This window comes from Bubalus kerabau, chromosome 5 (genome assembly GCF_029407905.1).
Source record: "Bubalus kerabau isolate K-KA32 ecotype Philippines breed swamp buffalo chromosome 5, PCC_UOA_SB_1v2, whole genome shotgun sequence".
Classification (NCBI taxonomy): Eukaryota; Metazoa; Chordata; class Mammalia; order Artiodactyla; family Bovidae; genus Bubalus; species Bubalus kerabau.
The window spans coordinates 132,924,657-132,936,905 of NC_073628.1; positions in this window are offsets into that span (position 1 = coordinate 132,924,657).

Here is a 12,249-nt window from a genome sequence, read left to right on the forward strand (position 1 = left end):
CAAGTACTGCAGCATGAACGTGGGCTGGCCCTAACCCTTAGAATTCTGCTGCCTTCACTCTTTCCCGTGCCTGCTCCCTCCTGTTGGCAAATAGATCAATCTGAGGTGTCTGCTTTCTTTCTCACGAGCATATGTAAGCATTTATTTATGGGTTTTCTCTTAATGCATTCCATATTAGAAAAGGCCGAGAGGACAGCATTGCTTGAAAAACTCCAATGTCTTGAGAAACGGGGAGGTGGCGTGGAGGAGGCGGTGTGAACTTGGCAGACGGTGTTGAAAATATTTTGCACAAGGAGCCCCCTGAGGAGCCGTTCATTTAACTCCCACCATTTTGCTATGAGAAGTGGATGTTTTTTCTGGCTCTAAGTGGATGGGATTCTTAAATGTTCTCACAGGTTGAAATAAAGAAGAAATCGCTGTTTGAATGGATACTTGACTATCCATGACTGAATTGTCTCCATCATAAAGAGGATTTGTTTTTGGTGTGAAACTTCATGCTTCTTTTTATTTTTTCCTGTAGAGAGCATAACATACGGATCAATTTCATCCATAGTCTAAAGAAAACGAGAAGGAAGGAGCTTCGGGGTTTTGCCGTACATTCCCACCCCGGCTCCACTCACTGTTTGAGTTTGCTTTTTTCTGGAATACTCTTCTCTGTCCTGTTCACCATTGCAGGAAAGCAGTTACATCCTACAAAGGCTCAAAACACGTTCTGTTCACTGAGAGGGTAATTGTTCAAGGTCATTCATTCCTTGTCTCCGTCTTGATTGTTTGAATTAGAAGTTAATAATGGTGCTGAAATGTGAATGAGTTATTATCAGTGGGGCATATTTTGGGGAGTGTCAGGAAATATTACAGGGCAATTAATGTTATCCAATAGCAAAGCTGTGTTCCCAGCAGAAGTTCTATAATTACTGTGTTTAAAGAGTGTGAGGCTTAAACTAAGATTATAGCTTTTATATTGTCTGCCTTTAGAAGTCATATTTGGAATTTATTCAGTTTATTCTCCTGTCCTTTCTCTTTTGTTCTGATTCTGTCACTTGCATTTTAATTTAAACATCATCTTTTTTATGAATTAAAATAAGTATTAGCAGATGGTATGCAGTAAAGGTGCTTATAAAATAGGAAAACTATTGCAGAGATATTTGAAATGGCTACTAATAAATATTTTATGTTAATATGCTTTTCTTGCTACTCATTTCTTAATTTCTGTAATTCAAATGTTTTCACATTTGAAATAATTTTCAGTCTTATATTTTTGAAAATGCCCAATTTTATTCATTTTTAGCAAGGTAGTAAAAAAATAATTTTAGGAAATGTTGAGTTATATATTATATACTATCTAGGAACTCCAGATTTTTAAAAGCAACACACATTTAACTCTTCCTTTCAGCACTGCCCTTTCATGTTGGCTTTGTGTGCTTAGGTTTTCTGGAGAAGATTTCAAAATGAATGGAACGAAAATTCTCCTCTGCTTGTTTTAAGAGGTGTTGACTTGTAGGTAGAGCCTTGGGAAAAAGCAGATCATACTTCAGTTGCTTCTGCTCTGACTGTATCTGATGCAGCCACGGTGGGGAAATATTTTCAAAGTGGGTTGAAAAGCATCTTGGTTTCTTTTTATCAACATGTTTGTCACTGCAAAGCCAACTTGACTATGTGGGAACATATTCTTAACTTTTTAAAAAGCTTTTTTTATTTTATATTGGATTATAGCCAATTAACAATGTTGTGATAGTTTCAGGTGGACAGCAAAGGAACTCAGCCCATACGTATACAAGCATCCATTTTCTCCCAAACTCCCCTCCCACCCAGCCTGCCACACAGCATGGGGTGGGGTTCCCTGTGTTACATAGTAGGTGCTTGTTGGTTACCCATTTTAGGTATAGCAGTGTGTGCATGTCCATCCCAAAGCCCCCATGTCTCCCCCCGGAGACCGTAGTTCACTCTCTAAATCTGTGATTCTGTCTCTGTCTTGTAGATAAGTTTATTTGTATCATTAAAGATTCCTCATATAAGGGATATCATAAGGTTTTTCTCATTCAGTATGAAACTCTTTAGGTCCATCCATGTTGCTGGAAATGGCATTATTTCATTTTTTATGGCTAATATTCATATATATATATATGCTGCTGTCGCTTCAGTTGTGTCTGACTCTGTGCGACCCCACAGACGGCAGCCCACCAGGCTCCCCCGTCCCTGGGATTCTCCAGGCAAGAACACTGGAGTGGGTTGCCATTTCCTTCTCCAATGCTTGAAAGTGAAAAGTGAAAGTGAAGTCGCTCAGTCGTGTCCGACTCTTAGTGACCCCATGGACTGCAGCCTACCAGGCTCCTCCGTCCATGGGATTTTCCAGGCAAGAGTACTGGAGTGGGTGCCACTGCTTGTGTGTGTACACACACACACACACACACACACACACACACATCTTCTTTATCTGTTCCTCTGTGGATGTACACTGAGGTTGCTTCCGTGTCCCGGCTGTTGTAAACAGTGCTGTGATCAGCATTATGGTGCACGCATACATAATTAAGGCCATTTCCAAAAGTATTCTTATTTAAACCTCAAAACTGATTTATTTGGCCAACTGGTAAGTTATTGGAGGACAAAGATAGTGAGTGGAGAAGAAATCTCGTAAAGTCTCCCTATTTGGAGATCGCTATCAGCCTGAACTGCAGAAAGTGAACAAAATTAGAAAAGATGATCACATAGATAATGGATGAGGGTTAAGAAAAATAATCAAGTGTTAATGCTGAAAGGTCTCCAGCTTACAATTAGAAAAGTTCGCTCACTTTTGTGCCTCCCACGGAATCCAGTAGATTGTTTTGCTAATATGAAAGCTGCTCTGGTTACCAATGAAACCTTGAATTTTTTTTATTGTACATAATTTTTCATTCTAATGTATTTGGGGAATTCTAATTGGGGCTTTCCTAATTATTTCTGAATAAAGCATTTAACAATAAATATTCTTAGAACTTTTGAAATAATTTTAGGAGAACCTTGGCACCTTAAACAATTAGTTGTTGGGTCTTGAATTTCTCCTAACAAATGGCAAGACAGAAAACATACTTCTGGTCAGAACATCTTGGCCACTACCTTTGAGAAATTCATTTAACAGTGAAGAGGCATATGCATTCAAATAAGTGTTTTTATTGTGGTAGAAGTCACATAATATAAAGCCTACTATTTTAACCGTATTTAACTGTACAACTTAGTAGCACTATGTACCTATACATTGCTGTGCATCGCTCACCATCATCCATATCCCAAATTTTTCACCTTCCTAAACTGAAAAAGTGTCCCCATTAAACACTAACTCCCCAGCCTCCCTCCCCACCTCCCCTCAGCCCCACACCCCTGATCCCAGCCCCTGGGATCTACCAATGTACTTTGTGACTCCATGGACCTGACTGGGCTGGGTACCTCGTATGAGTGGAATCAAACAGCATTTGTCTGCACCTAATGTACATTGGGATGCGTTTTTAAATCACTGATTTATTTTTGGTTGTGCTGGGTTTTTGTCGCTGCCTGGGCTTTCCCCGTTGCAACGAGAGGGGTTTCCTCTCCAGTCATCGCGCGTGAGCCGCTGGCTGTGGTGGCTTCTGTCACTGTGGGGCACGGGCTCCTGGGGCACAGGCTTCAGAAGTTACGGCTTGCGTCCTCCGTAGTTGTGGCTCCTGGGCTCTGGAGCGCGGGCTCAGGAGTTGTGGCTCACGGGCTCGGTGGCCTCACAGCATGGCGGACCCTCCCACATCAGGGATCAAGCCTGTGTCTCATGCACTGGCAGCTAGATTCCAGGGGAGCCCCTGGAATGCATTTTTAAGGTTAGCTTCATATAAGTAGGTGTGCGTATTTTAACAATATTTAAATATTTTGTTTAAAAGTCAAGGAACAATTCTTGGGTACCTGCTCTGTGTCTGCATTGAGATAAATCTTCACAGAATGACAGTTCTACAGAAGACATGGATTCTCCCCTCCAGGAATAAAGGGGCACTCTCCTGTGGTTTGTATCCCGGGTAGCTAAACTGGTAAAGAATCTGCCTGCAATGCAGGAAACCCTGGTTTGATTCCTGGGTCGGGAACACCCCCTGGAGAAGGGACAGAATTCTGACTAAACTATTCTTGAGCTTCCCTGGTGGTTCAGACAGTAAGCAATTCTCCTGCAATGCAGGAGACCCAGGTTCGATCCCTGGGTGGGAGGATCTCCTGGAGAAGAGAATGGCAATCCACTCCAGTATTCTTGCCTGGAGAATCCCTATGGACAGAGGAGCCTGGTGGGATACAGTCCATGGGGTCACAACGAGTTGGACAGGATTGAGTGGCTAAGCACAAGCCCACTCCTGTGGTTTAAATGAAATTGTGATTTGTGATATAATTTTATTGAGAGGAGGCAAAGATGAGAGGTGGGCATTCGCTATCATGGTGCAAAGGTGAACCACTAATACATATTATTTAGAAAATGATTGCACTCCCTCTTTCTTCAGCCTCCTTCTCGCTAAATATTAGGTAGCACTGCTATCGATGACTTACTATATGTAGCATTAAAATTAGCACTTTTGCATCATGATACCAAATGTGTACTACTCCTTTCTGACTCGCAATAAGAATTATATCACAATTTTTATTTAGACCTCAGTGTCCCCTGACATGCTTTTTTTTGATAGAATTGTTGTCTTCTGACCAACGTCCTTTACTAAGATCTGCACTCTTCCTTAAATATCTCTTTGTTTTTTCTGGAGGTAATAAGTGTCTTTTCTTTTTCTTACATTGCTACATCCCCCAAACTAATACACCAACAAACACTGTTTTATGTTTGCTTATGGTGGATCCCATCAGGTAATTTATTATTAATTTATCAGTTCCTTTTGGGGGGGTTATATTCATTCTGGGGTCCTTGGTGTTCATGATTTATAGACTGGGAGCTTCTAAGCCTTCAGCATGTCTGCTACTTTGGGATTTCCCTTCATCCTTTTCCAGGGAATTCTTATCTTCTCCCTGTTGTGGAACCATTTTTTTCTGGCTTATATGTCTTTATGTATTTATTCCATTATTTTGGTGAACTATATCTTCCATGAAGGTATCTTTCCTAAGTACATAATTTAAGATCTAATACATCTGAAGTTGGGTTTCCCTGGTAGTTTAGCTAGTAAGGAATTCCCCTGCAATGCTGGAGACCTTGGTTCAATTCCAGGGTCAGGAAATTCCCCTGGAGAAGGGCATGGCAACCCACTTCAGTATTCTTGCCTGGAGAATTCCATGACAGAGGAGCCTGGCCAGCTGCAGTCCATGGGGTTGCAAAGAGTGGAACACAACTGAGTGACTAAGCACAGCAAAGCACATCTGAAGTTAGAGTTATTAACCTTCTTCTCTATTTTTTTTTATTAATGAAGCATCTGATTCTAGAGTAAAATGAATTTTCCTTCAGAAGTTGAAATGTTATGTTCCAGTTCTCATTATTAGCAGTGGCCACAGGACTGGAAAAGAACAGTTTTCATTCCAATCCCAAAGAAAGGAAATGTCAAAGAATGTTCAAACTACTGCACAATTGCACTCATCTCACACGCTGGCAAAGTAATTCTCAAGATTCTCCAAGCCGGGCTTCAACAGTTCATGAACTGTGAACTTCCAGATGCTCAAGCTGGATTTAGAAAAGGCAGAGGAACCACAGGTCAAATTGCCAACATCCACTGGATCATCGTAAAAGCAAGAGAGTTCCAGAAAACATCTACTTTTGTTTTATTGACTACGCCAAAGCCTTTGACTGTGTGGATCACAACAAACTGGAAAATTCTAAAGGAGATGGAAATACCAGACCACCTGACCTGCCTCTTGAGAAATCTGTATGCAGGTCAAGAAGCAACAGTTAGAACTGGACATGGAACAACAGACTGGTTCCAAATAGGAAAAGGAGTACGTCAAGGCTGTATATTGTCACCCTGCTTATTTAACTTATATGCAGAGTACATCATGTGAAATGCCAGGCTGGATGAAGCACAAGCTGGAATCAAGATTGCCGGGAGAAATATCAATAACCTCAGATATGCAGATGACACCACCCTTATGGCAGAAAGCAAAGAAGAACTAAAGAGTCTCTTGATGAAAGTGAAAGAGGAGAGTGAAAAAGCTGGCTTAAAACTCAACATTCACAAAATTAAGATTGAGGCATCAGGTCCCATCACTTCCTGGCAAATAGATGAAAAAACAATGGAAACAGTGAGAGACTTTATTTTTAGGGCTCCAAAATCACTGCAGATGGTGACTGCAGCCATGAAATTAGAAAACACCTGCTCATTGGAAGAAAAACTATGACCAACCTAGACAGCATATTATAAGGCAGAGACATTACTTTACCGACAAAGGTCTATCTAATTAAAGCTATGGTTTTTCCAGTAGTCATGTATGGATGTGAGAGTTGGACTATAAAAAAAGCTGAGTGCAGAAGAATTGATGCTTTTGAACTATGGTGTTGGAGAAGACTCTTGAGAGTCCCTTGGACAGCAAGGACATCCAACCAGTCCATCCCAAAGGAAATCAGACCTGAATATTCATTGGAAGGACTGATGCTGAAGCTGAATCTCCAATACTTTGGCCACCTGATGTGAAGAACTGACTCATTGGAAAAGACCCTGATGCTGGGAAAGATTGAAGGTGGGAGGAGAAGGGGACAACAGAAGGTGAGGTGGTTGGACAGCATCACCAACGCGATGGACATGAGTTTGAGTAGGCTCTGGGAGTTGATGATGGACAGGGAGGCCTGTTGAGTTGCAGTCCATCAGGTTGCAAAGAGTCAGACACGACTGAGCGACTGAACTGAACTGAATTCTCACTTTAGGTGATCCAGCTTATCTCCCTAGACGTTTTAGTATCATCTTTTCAAAGCCAGTGTCCTAATATTTCACAATAATGCATTTTTTGTTAAAGCTAATCCTTTTTGTTTCTTTGTTTTGTCCACATGACATTCATAACTTCCCCAACCAGGGAGTGAACCTGTGCCCCCTGCATTGGAAGCCAGGAGTCTTAGCTACCAGGGAGGTCACAGCAATAATGTATTTTTGAATGTATATTTATTACATTGGCTCATCAGCTGCATTTTCAATTATTTATTCAACAATTATCCATGCTAGGTACCATCCTAGCTGTGAGGAAAATTAGAGATTCATATTTTTGAACTATTGGAAACTCCACTCAATTATTTCCTTCATTTTACTAAGATTCTATTGCCATGGGAGATGAGAAAGCCCCAGAAAGAGAGTGTAGATAGGCATAAGGAAGAATTGGGAAGCATGGCTAAGGGGAAAAACAGTCATCTGTTAGAGGCTGATAGGAAACGTCAGAGACGTGAGGTGAGGTTTTCACTCACTCAGTCACTCAACAGACCTCGCTCTTCTGCACCTGGTGCTGCAGCGGCTGAAAGCCAGCTGCTCCCCTAGCTCCCTGTTGGGTCGTAGCAGTGATCACGTCGTCCCTGTGATCACGGGGTGGTCAGTGTCCAGCTCCATCTCACCCCCAGGAAAATGGGCTGTTCCTTGCTTCCAGTCTTCTCATACTCTTTGCAATTCCTTTACTGTCTATTAGCAAATCTCTCATTGCTCCAATCCGCTGCTACAGTTATATATGACGCTAACACATTTCCTGTTCAAGTCAATGTGCGGTTCCCCTCTCCAGACTGGATCCTGACAGATACATTGGATAAACACAAATCAGATTATAAACATGAATAAAATTATACTTCCCCAAAATATATTAACGGTAGTTGTCTCTGGACATATTGTCGTTATTGTGTGTTTATCTGCATATTCTAAGTCCTTATAATGAAAATGAATTATGGTATAACAAGAAAAATATCCACATACTTTTCTTAATCCTAAAATAAACTGTTTTTACCTACCCATAAGGCAGTAAAGAATGGTCTTCAATTACCTCCAATTATTCAGGATGATTTAATTTAGGCAGATTCAAATACAGCATGATAAACCTAGAGATGAATAATCACCAGAAAACAGAAACTGGGTCCTGTTTCCAGTACAAATTTATGATCTAAGCTTGATTTATTGGTGAATTAATGTTCATGGAATGTTTTAATAAATTATTTTCAGAAGTAAAGTGGATGCATACTAGAAACTTTAGGGTTTCAGTTTTCCCATTCCATGAAATAAAACTAAGTCTTTCTGGTCTTAAATTTCATTGGTTCCGATGTCTCACATACACTTAGGGAGGCTGCAGGGGAGTTGTAGACCTTTTGACGTCTCCATTTGAATTTTAGTTGACATGTTATAAAAATCAGAAATTGCACTCATCAGAAATAATCTAATTTTGAAAAGAGTCATTATTTAAAAATTCAGTTTCTATTAATGATGTTTGTTTCTGAGTTCCAAGGCATAGGAATTTTGAACTGAGGAGGAACCTCTTACCTCAATAGGGGACCCCAGGAAAATTAGGAGTTGTACTTGATGCTAGTGTTAAAGAGTTAGGTAGCACACAGTGAGGACAAAGTAGCTCTTTTAAAGGTTAGTTCAGACCATAAAACAGTAGAAACACAGCCAACTTCTTCCTCTCAGAAAATACATTACTGTCCCCTTTGACTCAACTCTAAATTAACTTAGCTTCCACGTTAGTAACATCCAGAACTGCTGTATTTTTTAAAGGCCTCTCATTTCACTGTTGGAAAACCTCAATGGCTGCCACATCCTACATTTCCCTTTGCAATAAAACTGAAAATTACATTATTTGCATTTACGTGGTTCGCTATTTCTCAAAGGGAATGGTGTTACCATAAGTGTGCCACCGGTATGTTAGTGGCCAAGCTGACTTCCCCTGATTTAGCCTGAGATTTCTGCCTTGGAAGAAAAAAAAAATTGGTCGATTTTCATCAGGGTACTGGACGGTAGCATTATGAATGCAGCAAAAGTGGGTTCGGGGAATAAAACATACTTTCAAGAATTGAGAATTTCAGGCAAAATATTAAAAATAGTTAAAAGTAAAAAGACTAAATGAGTTTGGTGGCGCGTCATTGTGCGGTGTGCGCTGTCACTCAGCTGTGACTCTGTGACCCATGGACTCTAGCCCGCCTGGCTCCTCTGTCCATGGAATTTTCCAGGCAAGAATCCTGGAATGGGTTGCCATTTCCTACTCCAGGGGATCTTCCCGATCCAGTGATCAAACCTGGGTCTCTTACGTCTCCTGTATTGGCAGGTGGGTTCTTTATCCCTGAGGCACCTGGGAAGCCCCAATATTGTATCTGAGATATGTAGAAATGAGAAGTGGGGTAGGTATACAATTCAACTTATTTTTTTAAAGATTTTTTGATGTGTACCATTTTTTGAAATCTTTATTGATTTTTTTAACCATATTGTTTCTGTTTTATGTTTTGGTTTTTTGGCCCCAAGACATGTCAGCTCTTTGGTCCCTAGGCAGGAATCAAACCCACACGCCCTGCATAGGAAGGCAAAGTCTTACACACTGGGCAGCCAGGGAAGTCCCCATTCAACTTCTATATTATGAAGTGTACCAAACATCAGCTGCTCCTGACAGTGTCGAAACACAGACTGGAATCACTGCTGTAGAGACTTCATAGAAATAGTTTTCTTCTCCCCTCCTTGATTTGATTACTGTTTTCAATATTTTCTACTTTTTAACCTACTAGAAAAATCACTGAGAATTTTTCAGAGGATCTCTCTTTATTCTGGAATATCAACACATTTGTTTTATATTTCAAGTTTAATCTGTTATACTTAGCTATAGACTTGATTTTTCCTGAGTTTAGGGATAATAATATCTTGTCCTCTCTGCTGTCACGATAGCAAAGATCATTTTATACACGATTTTGGTTAGCTTCTAGTCGGCTTTGTCAAATTTAGAACCACTTGAACACTGTGGTTTCTAAATTTAGTCAGACCCTTTGAGCTTTAAGTTCCGTTTGGCACTGGCTGAACAGAAGCTGCTACTTTGAAAAAAAATTCCCTTGGTACTAGCAGAGTCGAGATGTGTGCACAGCACAGACCTCCTCTTATTTAAAAGAAATACATTCACTTTTATTTGAAAGTTGGGAGCTCCAAGGGGATAAATAATAAAATATGAAACTTTAAAAAATGGGTCATATTTTAGAACAGTTCTCAAGCAGAATTGGGCTCTTGGGTTTAGGGCATGGCATTCTAAAAAAGAATGAAAGCAAGCAAGAAGAGGGCCTATTTTAGTTGCTTTAAAATGGATTTGCTTTAACTTGGCTCTGGAGTAGAGCAAAATTAGTCCATTAAGTGCAAAGCATTTGTTTTTTCTCTTTTTATTTCTTTTCTTTTTTTTTTTTTTTTTTTGGTTTTACTAAAGAGGGTCTTGGTGAACCTTTTTTTTGTTTGTTTTTTTAGAAAATAAACTCTTCTCCATGGTATGAGAGATAATCAGGGTGTCTCAGAATCAGATGGATTTATTTTTTTCTTTTCACATTTTTGCTACCAACTCAAAGTATGTGTTTGTGTGTTAGTAACTCAGTCGTGTCTGACTCTTTGTGACCCCATGGACCCCACCAGGCTTCTCTGTCTATGGAATTCTCTGGGCAAGAATACTGGAGTGGGTTTCTATTCCCTTCTCCAGAACTTAAAGTGTAACGGTCATAAAATACATTTACATAGGAGGCAAGGCAGGCCACGTCCTAATCATTTAGACATGTTAATTCATTTAATACAATCATCTCTTATCTGCATTGTTGTCAGTTTAAAGATCAGGAGACTGAGTTGTGGGAACTTTCTAAATGTCAGATGGTCAGGGGTGGAACCAGGGTCAGAACCAGAGCCGTTTTTCTGTAGACTTTCAACCCCCACTGTGCCTTGTAGGCTGGACTAAGTTTCAAAACCACAATCTCTCCTTTGCAAATAGGTTCATCTGTACCATTTTTCTATATTCCATATATACATGTTAAAATGCAATATTTGTTTTGCTCTTCCTGACTTAACTTCACTCTATATGATGGCCTCTAGGTTGATCCACATTCCTGCAAACAGCACAAGTTCATTCCTTTTCATGGCTGAGTAATGTTCCGTTGTATAGATGCACCATATCTTCCTTGTCCATTCTTCTGCTCATGGATAGCTAGGCTGCTTCCATGCCTTGGCTACATTTGCAAAGCAGTTGTAGAAAACGAACAATGAGCACCAAGTGGGGGGAGGGGTGTAGAATGAATTGGGAGCCTGGGATTGAAATATATACTCTATTGATACTATGATAAATAGATAACGAATTAGAGCCTACTGTACAGCACAGGGGGCTCCCCTCAATGTTCTGCAATGACCTAAAAGGGAAGGAAATCCAAGTAGGAGGGCATATATGTATACATATTTATTTATATAGTGGATTCACTTGGCTCTACAGTGGAAACCAGCACACAGCATTGTAAAGCAATGGTATGCCAATAAAATTTTTCTTGAAAAACCCACAGTCTCGTGGATCCAAGTCCCCTCATGTCTGCGCACATCTGCCATGTTAGCCGTGTTTATGTAGCAAGGTTTGTGTCCTCCCTGGTTGCCTCACCCTTCGCTTCAGGCTCCGCCACTTACGCCTCATGTTGCAGCTGTAACAGGACGTGAGATCGCACTGCTGTCTTGCCCGTGGACCTCGTCTGCCTCTGAAACACTGCATATTCTATTTACTCATTTGAAAGTCTGTCTCTGGGAACACACACAGACACAAGCTCACACACACACACCCCTTCCTCCCCTGTTACCCTGCACACCTTGCTGTCCTCTCCCAAAAGCCTCATACACATCAATGTGAATTTGTGAACAGCCAGGTAAAGGAACACCGGATCCCAGAGACCACATCTCACTGTCCCGAGACAGTGCTCTTCAAACACCAACAGGGCGAGACACTATTTTGTGGACACTCCTGAAGGCATATTAAGTCTCCCCTTGGCCTGAGAACAACCCCAATCTTGTTGGGAGTGGGAGCCCTGAAACAGTATGTTCTTAGTGCTTGTATCCATCTATACAGGAACAACTCAGTATGTTCCTCTGGAGAAATGGGGGCAGCACCCTCGAAGTTCCACCAGATTCCTTCGGAAAACACTTTGGGGTAAAACTCCCTCCTCTTCCCACCTATGGAGCTCTCCACCAGCAACAAACACAACCAAACACTTAGCTCTATTTACTGATTTATGGCGATGTGAACCTGACCACAGGGTAAAGTTTCCGAAGTCATGTGTTTCTTTGGCTCTTTTTGTCTTCGTTTTTTACTCTTGATTTTCCTTCAAAAGGATGGTAGAGG